This window comes from Sinohyriopsis cumingii, chromosome 1 (assembly GCF_028554795.1).
Source record: "Sinohyriopsis cumingii isolate HCF-2022 chromosome 1, ASM2855479v2, whole genome shotgun sequence".
Lineage (NCBI taxonomy): Eukaryota > Metazoa > Mollusca > Bivalvia > Unionida > Unionidae > Sinohyriopsis > Sinohyriopsis cumingii.
The window spans coordinates 168714602-168729762 of NC_142961.1; positions in this window are offsets into that span (position 1 = coordinate 168714602).

Sequence of the window (15161 nt, forward strand, 5' to 3'; positions counted from 1 at the left end):
TTCACCGTTTTTTCCTCATTTTCTTCCCTTCTTCTTTTCTTCTCCTGTTTCTTTGCCTCTTGTAAATAGAATTGTCTTCTTTCTTCCTCTTCCTCTAAATATTCCCTCTCTTCTTTCGAAGAATCCCTCTCTTCTTCCAAAGAATCCCTCTCTTCTTCTGAAGAATCCTTCTTTTCTTCTGACTCCTCTTGTTTCTTTTTTGGGCAATCTGGAGACCAATGTCCTTTTTCTTTACAATAATAACAGGTATCTTGACTTTTATCTTTTTTAGCCCCTGTTTTTTTTTTCTTTTTTGACGGTCTGGACACTCTGAAGACCAATGCCCTTTCTTCTGACAGATATAGCAAGTATCCTGACTTTTATCTCGAAAGGAAGGAGAGTAGTCCGTAGGCTGGTCTGAAGAGAATTTTGTAATGACCCCCTCGCAAAGCTCTGACGAAACGTCCCATCTGGGTAGTCTCTTCCATCGTTGTGCTCGGTTTGAGAGTGAAATGAATAGTGAAAGGACAAGACACACACCCTTTTATATACGCTGGTTTGTCATGACTATAAATTAGTCTATGGTGTTTAAACTTGAGTCATTTGACGTTTTGCACTCAAGATGAAACGATCCTATTCATTCGAGTCGAAAGAAGAAGAAGAAGAAGAAGAAGAAAGTAAGAGGCAGAAACGTGATCTATCGCCTCGTACCAGGGCTGAAATCTTGGCACAAATTCATGCCAGTGATTTTGAAGAGGACATGAGTGAACCAGAATCCGAACCCTCTAAACCAAGTTCACCACCCTTAGTCAACCCTGAAAAGTACTATTCCATTCGAGAGACGGAAAAGCGCTCCTCTAGAAAATTTAGAACCACGGCTTACACCTACACGGTGAAGTTTAAAGATTTCAAGGCCGACGTACCCTTGGAGAAAGCAGAAGGGTTTATCACCGAGATGTGGGATTCTTTGCTCACCTCACTCAAGCGACAATGTCAACCCAAAGAAGACGATCGTTTGACACTATCCATAGATCACGACGGTTTGAAATCCCCTGTTTGGATCGAGTTTAGCAGACCCGCAGAACTAACCCCTTCCAAAGTCATGGACAAGATTCAACACGTACAACAATCTAATGACCAGTTTGACATCACCGATGGTAAAGCCACACTGAAAATGGCTCACGTCTCTCTTCCTCAAGGGACAGGACGCAAAAAGGTCCTACTGGTGAACGACCTTCGCAACACCAAAAAGAGTCTCGTCCGAATTAACAACCCTCAAGACCAGATGTGCTTAGCCCGTGCCATCGTGGTGGGACGAACCTATGCCAACAAGAACGACACGGTAGAATGGAAAAGAACCTGGGAGAACATTCGAAAATCGAACCGAACCAAACAACGAAACGAAGCAGAACTCCTGTTGCAACAAGCTGGCCTGTCCAAAGACACACCCTGTGGCATTCCTGAGATGCAAAAATTGCAAGATGCCCTAGCTCCACGCTACACCTTGAAAGTGCACCCTCAAGAAATGCGCGGGTCTCTGTTGTTTCGAGGCCAGGATTTTAAGGACGGAAAATACATTCATGTTTATCATCACCATGACCATTTCGATACCATTACCAGTATCACTGGATTCCTGGGATATGTTTATTATTGTGAGAAATGTGACTATGGTTATAACAATCGAGAGCAACACAAGCATTGTGGATGGAAATGCCCAGGATGTTTGGCCTCTCCACCCTGTCTGAGCGAAGAACCAGTGCCTTGTTCGACTTGTCTGCGCACGTTTGTCAGCCCTACCTGTTACCAACAACATTTGAAAACACAAGGTTCACAGAAGAAATGTGCTTGTCAACTCCTGAGATTGTGCCCTACCTGTGGACAAGGCATACGTACCAATAGTACCAAGGCACACGTATGTCGAGGAAAGAAAAAATGTCACATTTGTCACCACATCGTGGACTTGGAACACGAATGTTACGTGCAAAAATACCAACCCCCACCTGAGAAAGAGGACGGTCACAAGAAGAAAGGCAATTTCATCTTTTTCGATTTCGAATGCATGCAAAAGACCGGCATTCACATTCCTAATTTCTGCGTGGCTCATCGAGCGTGCGAGAAGTGCATTCAAGAACCTATCTTCAGTCATTGCCCTCACTGCAGCAAGATTCCTGGAGGGCGTGAAAAAATCTTTCGAGGACCGAACACGTTAGCCGATTTTGCCCAATGGGTCTTAGACCCCATCGACAAGACGTGGAGCAAAGAGGACATCGAACGTTACGGAGATTGTCATCGTCATGCCACAGTGATGGCTCACAATTTCTCCGGATACGATGGACAGTTTCTTCTCAGATACTATACGGAACAAGGCACCGAGCGTCCTAAAGTGATTTTGAACGGAGCCAAAATCATTTTCATGCAAGTGGGACAAGTGCAGTTTAAAGATTCGATGAGTTACTTGGCCATGCCTTTGAGCCGAATCCCTAAAACGTTTGGAATGACAGAAATGGCTAAAGGGTACTTTCCACACTTTTTCAATACGGAAGCCAATCAACACGCCGTTCTACCCCATTTACCTGAGGCTCACTATTACGACCCCGACAACATGCGTACCGAACAACGAGAAGCTTTCTACGATTGGTACCAGGCTCACGCCTCGGACCCTTTCGACTTTCAGGAAGAAATGCTAAAGTATTGTCGTTCCGACGTGGACATTTTACGACGTTGCTGTGGAAAATTTCGAGAACTGTTCATGGAACACGGAAGGGTCGATCCTTTGAAAGAAGCTTGCACCATTGCCAAAGCGTGTTCCTTAGTGTATCGACAACGATTCATGCCTGAAAACACTGTGGCTGTCATCAGTCCTCAAACGACCCACTTTCTCAAACGTCAATATTCGGTCAAAGCCCTACGTTGGTTACATTACTTGTGCGACAAGGAAGACAAATGGACTCAGCATGCCCGCAACGGAGGAGGCGAAAAGACCATCGGAACGTATTCGGTCGATGGCTGGGACTTAGAAAACCCCAAGATCGTGTACGAGTTTAACGGTTGCTTATTTCATGGATGTCCCGTCTGTTACCCTGACCGTGGCACTAAAAATCAGTTTTTACAACGAACCATGGAAGACTTGTACCAGGACACTTGTCAGCGGCGCCTAAAGTTAGAACAGCAAGGATACCAAGTGGTGGAAATGTGGGAACACGAGTACGATCACCGTATGAAAACCGACCCCGAGTTTAAACGCCTCGTGGAAAGTTACCAGTTCATGGACCCGTTGAACCCGAGGGATAGTTTGTACGGAGGAAGGACCAATGCCACCTGTTTGCTGTACCAAGCCGACGAAGAGAAAGGAGAAGAAATCAAATACTTGGACGTGTGTTCGCTGTATCCCTACGTGTGCAAATATTGTCGCTTTCCCGTAGGACACCCGCAATTGCTGACGGAACACATCGACCTGAAAAACATTCGACAATACGAAGGCTTGATCAAGTGTAAAGTTTTGCCTCCCACGAACCTATACCATCCCGTCTTACCTCACCATTGTCAAGGCAAACTGATGTTTCCCTTGTGCCGTACTTGTGCCGAAACGTGCAACCAGGACCAACCTTGCCATCACAGCCAGGAAGAACGTGCCTTGACGGGAACCTGGGTCAGCGTGGAATTGTTCAAAGCTCTGGACATGGGATACCAACTGTTAGAAGTGTACGAAATTTGCCACTTTCCCAAGACACAACAGTACCACAAGGGTGACCCTACTCAGAAAGGCATTTTCGCCGACTACGTGGATGCCTTTTTGAAACTGAAACAAGAAGCCAGCGGCTATCCTTCCTGGTGTCACACTCCCGAAGACCAAATACAATTCAAAGAGAAATACTACGAACAAGAAGGCATCTCTTTAGACCACATCGAAAAAAACGAAGGCAGGCGATCGTTTGCCAAAGTGATGTTAAATTGCTTGTGGGGTAAAATGGCACAACGACCGTGTTTACCCAAGACGGAATATTTGACAGAACCTTCCCGCTACTTCCAGATGATTCACGACAAAACCAAATACATGAAACACGTGGACGTCGTTCGAGAGGATTTGATCTTGGTCAATTACGAAGAAGATCTGGACTTTGTACAAGACGACCCTTTTGGAAATGTCATCATTGCGGCTTACGTGACAGCCCATTCTCGCTTAAAATTGTACGAAGCTTTAGAACTGTTAGGGGAACGCGTCCTGTACTTTGACACGGACAGTTGCATTTACATCCATCACCCGATTCAACATCACCCTGACATCGAAGGAGACCGTTTAGGAGCCTGGACAGACGAGCATCCCGACGACAAGATTCTAAGTTTCGTCGGTGGCGGTCCCAAAAATTACGGCTACGAATACCGGGACAAACAAGGAGAAGTGCACACGACGTGCAAAGTGAAAGGACTGACTCTGAATCATCGTACCAGTCGTGTGGTCAACTTTGGGGTTTTGAAAGAAGCCTTGCAATCGGGAGAGGATGGAAACTTTAAAGTGACCACCTATCAACCGAACAAGATCGTACGTTTACCCGCTCACCACATCGTCAGTCGACCCTTGGAAAAAGTCTATCAAATTGTATACTAGAAGCGAGTGCGACTTCCCAATCACTTTACGTTGCCGTACGGTCACGTCGGTATTGGTCTGTATATAAAAAGGAACCCTAGGCAAGATCGATAGTTCATTGTTCATTGAAGTAACTTACTATGTCGTTGACGAGGAAGAAACCAGATTGGTTTGGCTTGGACCCAAGAGGTGGCCCAGTATGCACGAGAGTTATTCAAGGAAAAAAGTTACTTTTCAACCCGTGTTAGTGACGGTGCCAGAAGAACCCGTCACCCAGGACGGGACTGTCGTGGACAGGCCTGAAAGACCCTTTCGGGAGGACACTTGTGTGACCTTACCCCCTACTATAGAACTGGTTAGAACTTTACCCAAAACATGTTGTACAGACACTTGTGTTTATTCCAAGTTCATGGTTATCATGTGCCTTTTATTCTTGTACTTAAGCCTTTGGCTTTTATGTATTTTTGTCTTTCGTATTCATGTTTGAAAAAAAAAACATTCAATAAACGTGTTCTGAAAAAGTATATAAACTCTTGTCTTGTTTGTTTTTTCGTGTCACAAGTGACATTTCTCACACAATGGCTACCTCTGCTGTCTCTGCTCCCTCTTCCTCTACTGTCAAAGTCATCGACGAACACTTAGATCGTGCCAGTTGGGAGGCTTTGTATCTTCGCCATCCCTTTAACATGCTCAATGCTGGACCTAGCGGTTCAGGCAAAACCGAATTCGTCAAACGTTTGATCGAACATAAACATCATTTGATCGATCGGCCACCTCAACTGATCGTGTGGTGTTACAAAGAGTGGCAATCGGCGTACAACCTCTTGCGAGAAAGTCAAGGCGATTCCATCGTGTTTGTGGAAGGCATTCCTAAAGAAGACGACGGCATCGTCTCTGACTCCCGTCAAACCCATTTGGTCATTTTCTACGACATGTTAGGAGAAGACGAAGAAGAAATTAAACTGTGGTTCACGCGCAAAGGGCATCACCGTAACGCCAGTGTCGTTTACATCACCCAAAATTTGTTTCAACAAAGTAAAGCCCATCGCACCATCAGTCTCAATGCGCATTACGTGGTCTTGTTTAAAAGCCCTCGAGATAAATCGCAAGTGCAAGTCTTAGCCAAACAGTTAGGAACGCCTTGGCTGACTCAGGCGTACGACGATGCCACTCAAACGCCACACGCCTATTTACTCGTCGATTTGAAACCTACGACTCCCGAGGATTTGCGATTTCGTACCCACTTGTTTCACCACTGGTGCCAAGACGGAGGGCCTGTCCTGTACACGTCTCCGTCCTCGACTTCATTTCACTCCCCATAAAAAAAATCTATAAAAACCTCAGACCCTTTTTCATCTGTCTCACACAGTGTGAACATGACGTCCCTTCAGTCGCATCTTCCCGTCAAATTGATTCGTGCCTTGTATGGCATCAGTCGAGAAAAAGATCCACAAACACGAGCTCGTGTCTTAGAAGCTAGTCTCAAAGAAGTCTTACGATGGTTCACGGTGACGGCACGTCAATTACTCCAAGGAATCATTCAGATTCCTCATCAAACCAAACGCTTTTTTGATCGAAACAAAGTCGCTTTGGTCCAACTGGCCGATCCCCGCATCGACACTCAAACCAAAAAACAAATCATTTTGAAACCTGGAGGGAGCGGTACTCTAGGAGGGGTCATCATTCGCTCACTCTTAAGATGGGATCCTAATGCCCCCAAAGTTATACCCAAGACAAAAGTCCAACGAAGCCCCAAGAAGAAAAAGACCAGGTCCCCAAGGAGAACTTCTCCAGTGGCAGGACCCTCCTCTGACCAGACACCACCACCCCGGAAAAAGAAAAGAAGCCCCCAGAAAAAGAAACAGAGAAAAAGTCCCCAGAAAAAGAAAAGTCCACAGAAGAAAACTAGTCGCAAGAGAGGCACTTCGGCCAGGACGCAACCTTACACTCGCAAACCACGATCTGCCACGGCAGTGACTGCGTCTCCGGCATCCTCACGTTTATCCACTTCTCCGTTGATGACACCAAGAACTGAAGAGTACTTGGAGACGTTGATCACACCAAGAACTTCTCCGTTGATGACCCCCAAAAGAACTTCCCCAGTGGCAGGACCCTCCAATTTAGTGGCAGTGGCTGCTGCTCACAAAGTACCTTCTCCCAAAATCAAAGTCCATGAAAGATCGAGCATTTTACAAAGTTTACTGGATTTGTCCAAGCAAGAACTGGCTCGATTTAGTCCGTTACGTACCCCTGCACGACGTGTCATGCCTGTCCTCAAAATGATACGACGTAATGACAATCAGTGGCGACGCGTTCCAGTATAAAAAAGGCCTGTGACCAAGTCGGGTATCAGTGCTTTTTGGTGCTCCTGAAGACTCAAAGATGTCACCCTCCAGAAAACCCCAAGGAAAGAAAAGGAAAGGACTGCCACCACGTTTAGCCAAACATGGGGACATGTTATCTGTCCTGTCCAAAGCTTCTCCACCCCTACGAAAAAAAACTCATTCAAACAGCCTCCAAAGAGGTCATCGATACCGTGTGCGAATGTTGTTTGAACGTTTTGAAAGGCACGATCCCTTTGTCCAAACACCAGAAACAATGCTTAGGCAAACATCGTCACGTTCTTCGCCAAATGGTTCAAAAGAAAATTCCCATTCGTCAAAAAAAGAAGATGTTGGTGCAACGTGGAGGTATTTTACCTCTCTTGTTAGGCCCCATACTGAAAGGGGTCTTGGGAACCATGTTGGGAGGACTGGTGGGAGCAAGATAAAAAGGCCTCGGAAGTTCCAAGATCTCAGAATCGACCCCTGACAACCCCATGGAAGGACGAAAACTAGCTTTAGTGCCTTACAAACGATGGATGGAATACCATCGGTGGCAAGAACAACACACCCCGGATTTACCTCCCAATCCCAATTTGAGCGAGATGTCCCAGTTACAACACGAATTGCAGTCCTTGATGGATCGCCAAGATTTGTCCGAAACAGAAAAATCGCAAAAGTACGGTCATCTCTTGCAACGACTGCAACTCTTTCACCAGAAAGCTTTAGACGATACAGCTCTACCCATTCTGAAAGATTTTAAGACCTTGATGAAAAGTCCAGCACCATCACCAGTACCAGTACCAGTACCAGTGACCAAGACAGAGAAAGGAAAAGAAGAAGAAGAAGAAGGGTTTCAAACTCCACCAGAAAAAGTACGCAAGTTAACAACACCACCTACCTCCAGAATTGGATGGATTAAAAAGATGATGGCCACCCCTTCTTCATCACAAGAGAAAAAGAAAGTGAAGACAGAAGTGAAGACAGAAGTGAAACAAGAACCGATATCCCCCGCTCAGACATCCTCCTCCTCTTCAACACCTATTGCCGGTTGCACACGCAAAGCATTGCAATCCAAGAAAGTACCCCAAGAGAAAAAGAGTAGCATCCTCCAAGAGTGGGTGCCTTATTAACACACCAACCAACACAAAAAAATGGAAAAAGTCTTAGCCAGCATTTACTACGATCCCTCCCATCCTGCAGGTTACACAGGAGTTCAAAAATCGTATCGTGCTGCCAAAACGCGACTGAAAAGTCTCCGTTTACCTCAAGTGCAACGATGGTTACAAGAACAAGCTACCTACACTTTACACAAACCCATTCGACGCAAGTTTGCCAGAAGTCGCACCCGAGTGGAAGGCATCGATCATCAATGGCAAGCCGATTTAGCCAATGCCTCTCATTTGGCCAGCTACAATCGTGGCTACACATATTTGTTTTGTGTCATCGACGTCTTTTCCAAATTTGCTTGGGTCGTACCCTTGACTTCCAAATCGAGCAGCGAGTTAGTGCGAGCCCTGCAACGGGTGTTGAAACAAAGCGGTCGTCACCCTCTTCGATGGCAAACGGACAAAGGTACCGAATTTCTGAACCAAGCTTTCCAAAAAGAATTAAAGAAACGTGACATTCATTTTTTACCACCGAGAATCCCGAAACCAAAGCCAGCATCGTGGAACGTTTTCAACGCACTTTGAAAGAACGCATGTGGAAATATTTTACGCATCACCACACTCTGAAGTACATCGACATCTTACCGCACCTGGTGCAAGCGTACAACCAATCTTACCATCGAAGCATCGGACGTGCCCCGCAAGAAGTGACTCCCGACAACGAAGTGCTGGTGTTTGAGCGTCTGTTTGGTACGTCCCCGACGAGGGCTGTCCCCAAGAAAAGTGGAGAGTTGGCCGTAGGAGATTGGGTGCGCATTGGCAAAACCAAACGCACTTTTGACAAAGGTTACTTACCTAACTGGACGACCTAACTGTTTCGCTTCACTGGACGAGTACATGGCCGTCATCCTGCCGTCTATAAATTGGAAGACATGAACGGAGAAGTGCTCAAAGGAACGTTTTATTTGCCCGAGTTACAACGTGTCACCAAAAAAGAAGACGACGTGTACGAAATCGAAAGCATTCTCGAACGCAGAACCCGTAAAGTGGGCAAACGACGTGTCAAAGAAGTCAAAGTACGTTGGAAAGGATATCCACCCAGTTTTGATTCTTGGATCGACGCTTCGGAAGTCATCGACTATAAAAAGAAGTGACCATCATGCCTTTTCACACAGACGCAGCTACGTCGACCACTGCTCCTTCACCCAGTTCTTCTGTGCAAGATTTACAAAAACAACCCTTGTGGGTGTGGTGTGGAGAACGTGTGCCTAAAACGCAAATCGTCTTTTTCTGCCAAATCTTCGTGGTGTATTGTGTCATCGGGGCAGCCATCGCCAATTTGAGTTTGCAACAAGGAGACAAACAATTGTGGACCATTTTATTGAGCAGTTGCTTCGGTTACCTGCTTCCTAATCCCTCCCTGAAATTCACCTTGAACGGGAACCCCGGGAACCTTGTGTCCAGTGCCAGTGCCAGTCACCACTTCAACCACAACCAGAACCCCATTTTGAACGGAGACACGCCTCTGACGTCCACTAACCCCTCGGACAGCCACAGAACTCTGGAATTATGAGTCACCAAAACCAATTTTACTTAACTTTACCCAGTGACAGTTCCATGGAGGTGTTTCCCAAGAACACGTTGTGCTGTTACACGGCCAAATTACCTCAGGCCATCCCCTTAGATCACGAAGCCCATTGGGAAGTGGCTTTAGTAGAAATGATTCACCCGACCCAAGTCCTCAATGTCCTTCCCAATCAAAATTTTTTGATGTGGAAGTTCATGACGAGCAAATGCAACAGTGGATGGATAGCAATGTCAAATATGACAAGAAAACCCGTACACAAAAGTACACCACCTATCACTTGTTCATTTCCCCAGGCTATTATTTTAGTGGTCAACATTTGGTCAGCACCATAGCCTCCAGGTTTAATACCGTGTTTCTGAAAGCTTTGGAGCATGTCAACAAAAGTGTCACCATGGAGTACCACAAAGCAGCTCGTCGCTTCTTGATGAAATTTGAACGAAGTAAAATCATGTCCATTTTATTTTGTCCTGAATTGTTTGACATGTTGGGCGGAGACATGGACATGAGAAAGGCCATGCTCAAGAAAAACGAATTACCTATCGTTTACGACAACGAGTCTTTTAGCAAGTTATTTCGTGCCCCGGTAGAACTGAACCAAGGACTGAATTTGATGTTAGTGTATTCCGATGTGGTGGAGTACAACGTGGTGGGACACACCTCCGTACCGTTACTGCGTGTCATTCCTTTCAAAGTGGATTCTGCCACGAACGCTGACGAGGAAGGTAGAAACACTTACCACGTCCACCGCGAATTTGTCCATCCTCACTATTTGCCTGTCAGTAAGTCGTATTTGGACACGGTGAACATTGCTATAAAAGGAGATCTGGGACAAAATATTCCATTCACCAAAGGAAAAGTCACGGTGAAACTCCATTTTCGAAAACGGTTCTCTCACGACTCTTAAGTCATGTATCCAGTGTACCGAGGGGTTGCTCGACAGCGAAGACACGGCTTAGGAGATATGTTAAAATCGGCCTTTCGTTCGGTGGCCCCGGTGTTGAAACCGATGGTGACACGCGGATTGCACGCCTTGAAAGATGCGGCACTGACGCAAGGCAAAGAATTTCTCCAAAATGTCATCATCGACAAACAAAACCCTAAAGAAGCCTTCATGAGGGCAGGCAAAAATGTCTTGCTGCAAACGGGCAAAGACATTTTAGGCCAACGAGAAACACCTATAAATGCCCTGCACGCTACCGAGTCAGGCATTCAGCAAGGACAAGGCAGAAAGAGACGACGAAGAAAACACCCTTTCACCAGACTTCAAGCGAGAAAGGCCAAGAAAAGAAGAACCGTTCGAGACTTAGACGTTTTCGATTATTGAGAAAAGAGACAAAAAAAATGATGCACCGAGAATCTTGCGCTTGTTCCAAGACGGAACTGGATCTGTTTGCCATGCCCCCCACGATGATGACGATGCAAGAATCCCAGTGGGTGGAATTTCACCCCGTCTCCTCACTGACCGATTCCGCTCCCATCGAGTTTGAAATCAAAGGACAGCCCGAAGATTACATCGATCTGAATAGCAGTTACTTGTACCTGAAAGTCAAAATTCTAGATAAGACTGGAGGTGCTATAGACGATGAAGCAGTAGCTCCCGTCAACAATTTCATTCATTCCTTGTTCAGTGGAGTGGACTTGTACTTGAATAACAAACTGGTCAGTAGCAGCATGGATACTTACCCTTATCGTGCCTACCTGGAAAATCTCTTGACGTACGGAATAGATGCCAAGAACACTCATCTCAATGCCTGTGTGGTATGGGAAGCTGACGAACCTACCAAGTTTGAAATATTGGAAACTGATGAAAAGAAAGACAACAATGATGGATTTGTAGAACGAAGAAAGAGAATCACGGGAGCCGACACAAGTTTAGAACTGATGGATCGTTTGCATTTGGACATGTGGTTGCAAGAAAAGTATTTGCTGAACGGGGTGGATGTCCGCCTGAGACTGAATCGTAGCAGTGCCGCTTTCCATTTGATGGCTGATAGTGACGGTTACAAAACCAAAATCCTGGAAGCCAGACTCTACGTACGCCGTGTGGAAGTGTTACCTAAAGTGGGAAACGACATCAGTCAGACGTTGAGCAGAACGACTGCCAAGTATCCCATACGACGCGTGGAAGTGAAAACCTTCACCATTCCCAAGGGACAGCGATCCATGATCGAAGATCATCTGTTCCAAGGACAGTTACCCAAACGTTTGATCGTTGGTATCGTCGAGAATACAGCCTTCAACGGAGCTGCCGAAAAAAATCCTTTCTACTTTCAACACTTTGGCGTGTCCAAAATCGAAGTCAGTCGCGATGGCAAGACCTTGTGTACCCGACCTTTCGAACCTGACTTTACCAAGAAGAATTACTTGAGATCGTACTTGTCCCTGTACGAAGCCACCGGACAGTTAGGAACCAATACCAGTCACGGTATTACGTACGAGGATTATGCAGGAGGCTACGCTTTGTGGGCTTTCGATTTCACTCCAGACCAAGGCAGCGACGAGGGACATTTCCACCCTATAAAATCCGGCCAGATTCGTGTGGAAATTCAGTTTAAAGACCGAGACCCTGATGAAACGGTGAACGTCATCCTGTATGCAGAATTCGATAATACCATAGAAATCAACAGTTTGAGAGAAGTCATCCTAGATTACTAGAAACCATGGAAGACTGTTATCCCTCTTTACCTAGTGGAGAAACTTTTAGTGTTGGATTATTGTTAAAAAATGTTAGAGTTGTTGTTGTTTAGTGTTAAGTGATTTTTGAATAAAAAATGTTGTGTTTTGAAAAAATTGTTTGATGTTATTATGTTGGATTATTGTTAAAAATGTTAGAGTTGTTGTTTAGTGTTAAGTGATTTTTGAATAAAAAATGTTGTGTTTTGAAAAAAATGCCTTTGTCTTTTGTTTAGCTATAAGAATGTTGGATTGATGCTCTTTCATTTCTTACTATCCCTCTCATGACACTCACTAAACGTTGCGACTCAAAAACCGTGTGGGGGATGTTTTCCTTCACGTCCGCGCTTTGACTTTAAGAACCGGGTTGTTTCCAGTCTAACCATCCATTGTCGACTCATCCTCCTAAGAAGATGTGCTCCAAACTAGCTAAACTCAACGAAGCCTACGTGAATTTGCATAGGATCAGACACAGTCTGATACCGAAGCCAGAAGAAATAGAGAATGTGAGAATGTTAAAAATCACTGAAGACCTGATAGAAGAGCTCTTCAGAGAAGAAATGAACAGGGAAAAAGAAGAATGGACAGAGAAGTACAGACTTCAGAGACAGCAGCAACAGCAGCAACAACAACAACAGCAGCAGCAGCAACCTGAAGCTGACAGAGGCTTTGTCGATTGTCGTATCGACACCAAAGAGTTCTTCTTCTCTTTTCGAAGAAGCAGACCTATCACCAGAAAGTCTATCCTCAGAGGACATCGCATTCTTAGAAACTAAAAAAGAATGCCATAGCAAACAAAAAAAACCAGCCCTTTTCAGGGCTACCCCAATACTCTAGAAAAGAAATAACGATCGATTTGCCAATGTGTGTAGGTAGAGTAGTGTGAAAATAAACACTAACTCTTTTTTTAAAAATGTGAGGGTATGTGTTTGTGTGTTTGTGTTTGTAAGTGCTTAAGTAAGTTGGTATGGATAGTAGATTAAAATGATGTCTTTTTTTTGGTGTTTGAGGTGTATATTTGGAGTTAGATTGGATTGCTTTGCGTATGTGGATAGTCTATTGAAGTGATTTATAAAAATTTTTAAAATAGTGATGGGTAGCATAAAAAAGTGAGTGAGTGTTTCTTTTAGGTCCGCGCGTTGTTTCTTTTGGTCATGATCTAGGTAAGATCAATTTTATGTTTTTTAGGGGGATGTTTTCCTTCACGTCCGCGCTTTCACTATAAATTGAAACTCGCTGGGCAGTCTAGCTACCCTTGTTGATTGATCAACACTAAAAATGAACACGAGACTGTCTAAACTGGTGGAACTTCATGTGCATCTGGAATATGCCAGGCGCCTGTTGAATGAACTGGCCGCGGAAGCCATTGTGGAAGACGGAAGGATGAGAGAGGAGGAGGAAAGAAGAAATAAAGAAGAGGAGGAGAGAAGATATAAAAAAGAAGAGGAAAGAAGATACAAAGAGGAGGAGAGAAGATACAAAGAAGAGGAGGAGGAAAAGGAGAGAAGAAGAAAAAATTTCAGAATCCCAGAAACCGAAAATTGGGATTCTGAAGCCACATATCCTGCCTCTGCTCTCTCCCCCAAAAAGGTAAAAAGTAACTGGGGGACAAGATGTGTATGTGGCGCCAGGCCTGGAAGGTGTCACCATTAACCAGGTGTCCATGAAGTTCCAAAAAAAACAGCCCTTTTCAGGGCTACCCAATACTCTAGAAAAGAAATAACGATCGATTTGCCAATGTGTGTAGGTAGAGTAGTGTGATTATAAACACTAACTCTTTTTGAAAAAAATGTGAGGGTATGTGTTTGTGTGATGGTGTTTGTAAGAGCTCAGGTATGGTTGTGTGAATAGTAGATTATGGGTTTCTTTATTGTTTATTTTGTGTGTTTGTGTTTGTGTTTGTAACTGCTCACGTAAGTTTGTGTAAATAGTAGATTATGGGTTTGTTTATTGTTTCTTAGCGTATGTGGAGAGTATAGTTTTGGTTTTATTATATGAAATGAGAAAGTAGGGGATGTTTTCCTTCACGTCCGCGCGTTGTTGTTTCTTTGGTCATGATCTAGGTAAGATCAATTTTATGTTTTAGGGGGATGTTTTCCTTCACGTCCGCGCTTTCACTATAAGAACCCACAGTATTCGTCGTTCAAACCATTCTACAAAGAAGATGGCTTCTAACCAAATGGACAAAATGCAAACATTGCAAGACGTTTTAGACAACTTAGGAATGATGGAGCAGATGTTAATAAGACTCGTTGAAGACCATTATTCCTGTAGTCCCCATCGTGTAAAGATGGAAATTAATAACTTAAAAAAGGTAAAGGACAAGATTAGTGGTGTAATGAAAGAGATAAAGGAGGAGAAGGAGGATGAAGAGGAAAGGATAAGAATAAGCAAATGGAACGAAAAAATTGAAAAAGAAGAAGAAAATGAGAAGAGGAAGAAAGAAGAGGAGGAAGACAAGAAGAAAGAAGAGGAGGAGAAAAAAAAGAAAGAAAAGAAGAGAAAGAGTGTAGGAGAGAAAATAAGAAGTTGGTGGAGGAAAAGAAGAAATTAGAAGCAGAAGAAGAAGAAGAAGAAGAAAACCCAAAGGCCCTTTTCAGGGCCAGCCATATTTCTCGAAAAGAGATAGCCTTTCCATTGCCTACCCTTTTTTAAATTTAAATTTAAATTTAAAATTTTTTTTAAAAAAAAAATCCCATATTCAATTCCCCTTGTCCCTAGACAAACCCAAACTCTATTCCCCCATGTTAATTTCCCTTGTCCCTAGACAGACCCAAACTCCATGTTAAATTTCCATTGTCCCTAAAGTGACCCAGGGTGTTTTTTAATGCTAAGTCCCATTGTCCCTAAAGTGACCCCATTTACTACTGACCACACATCGTTTGAACTAGTCCAAACCACACTCA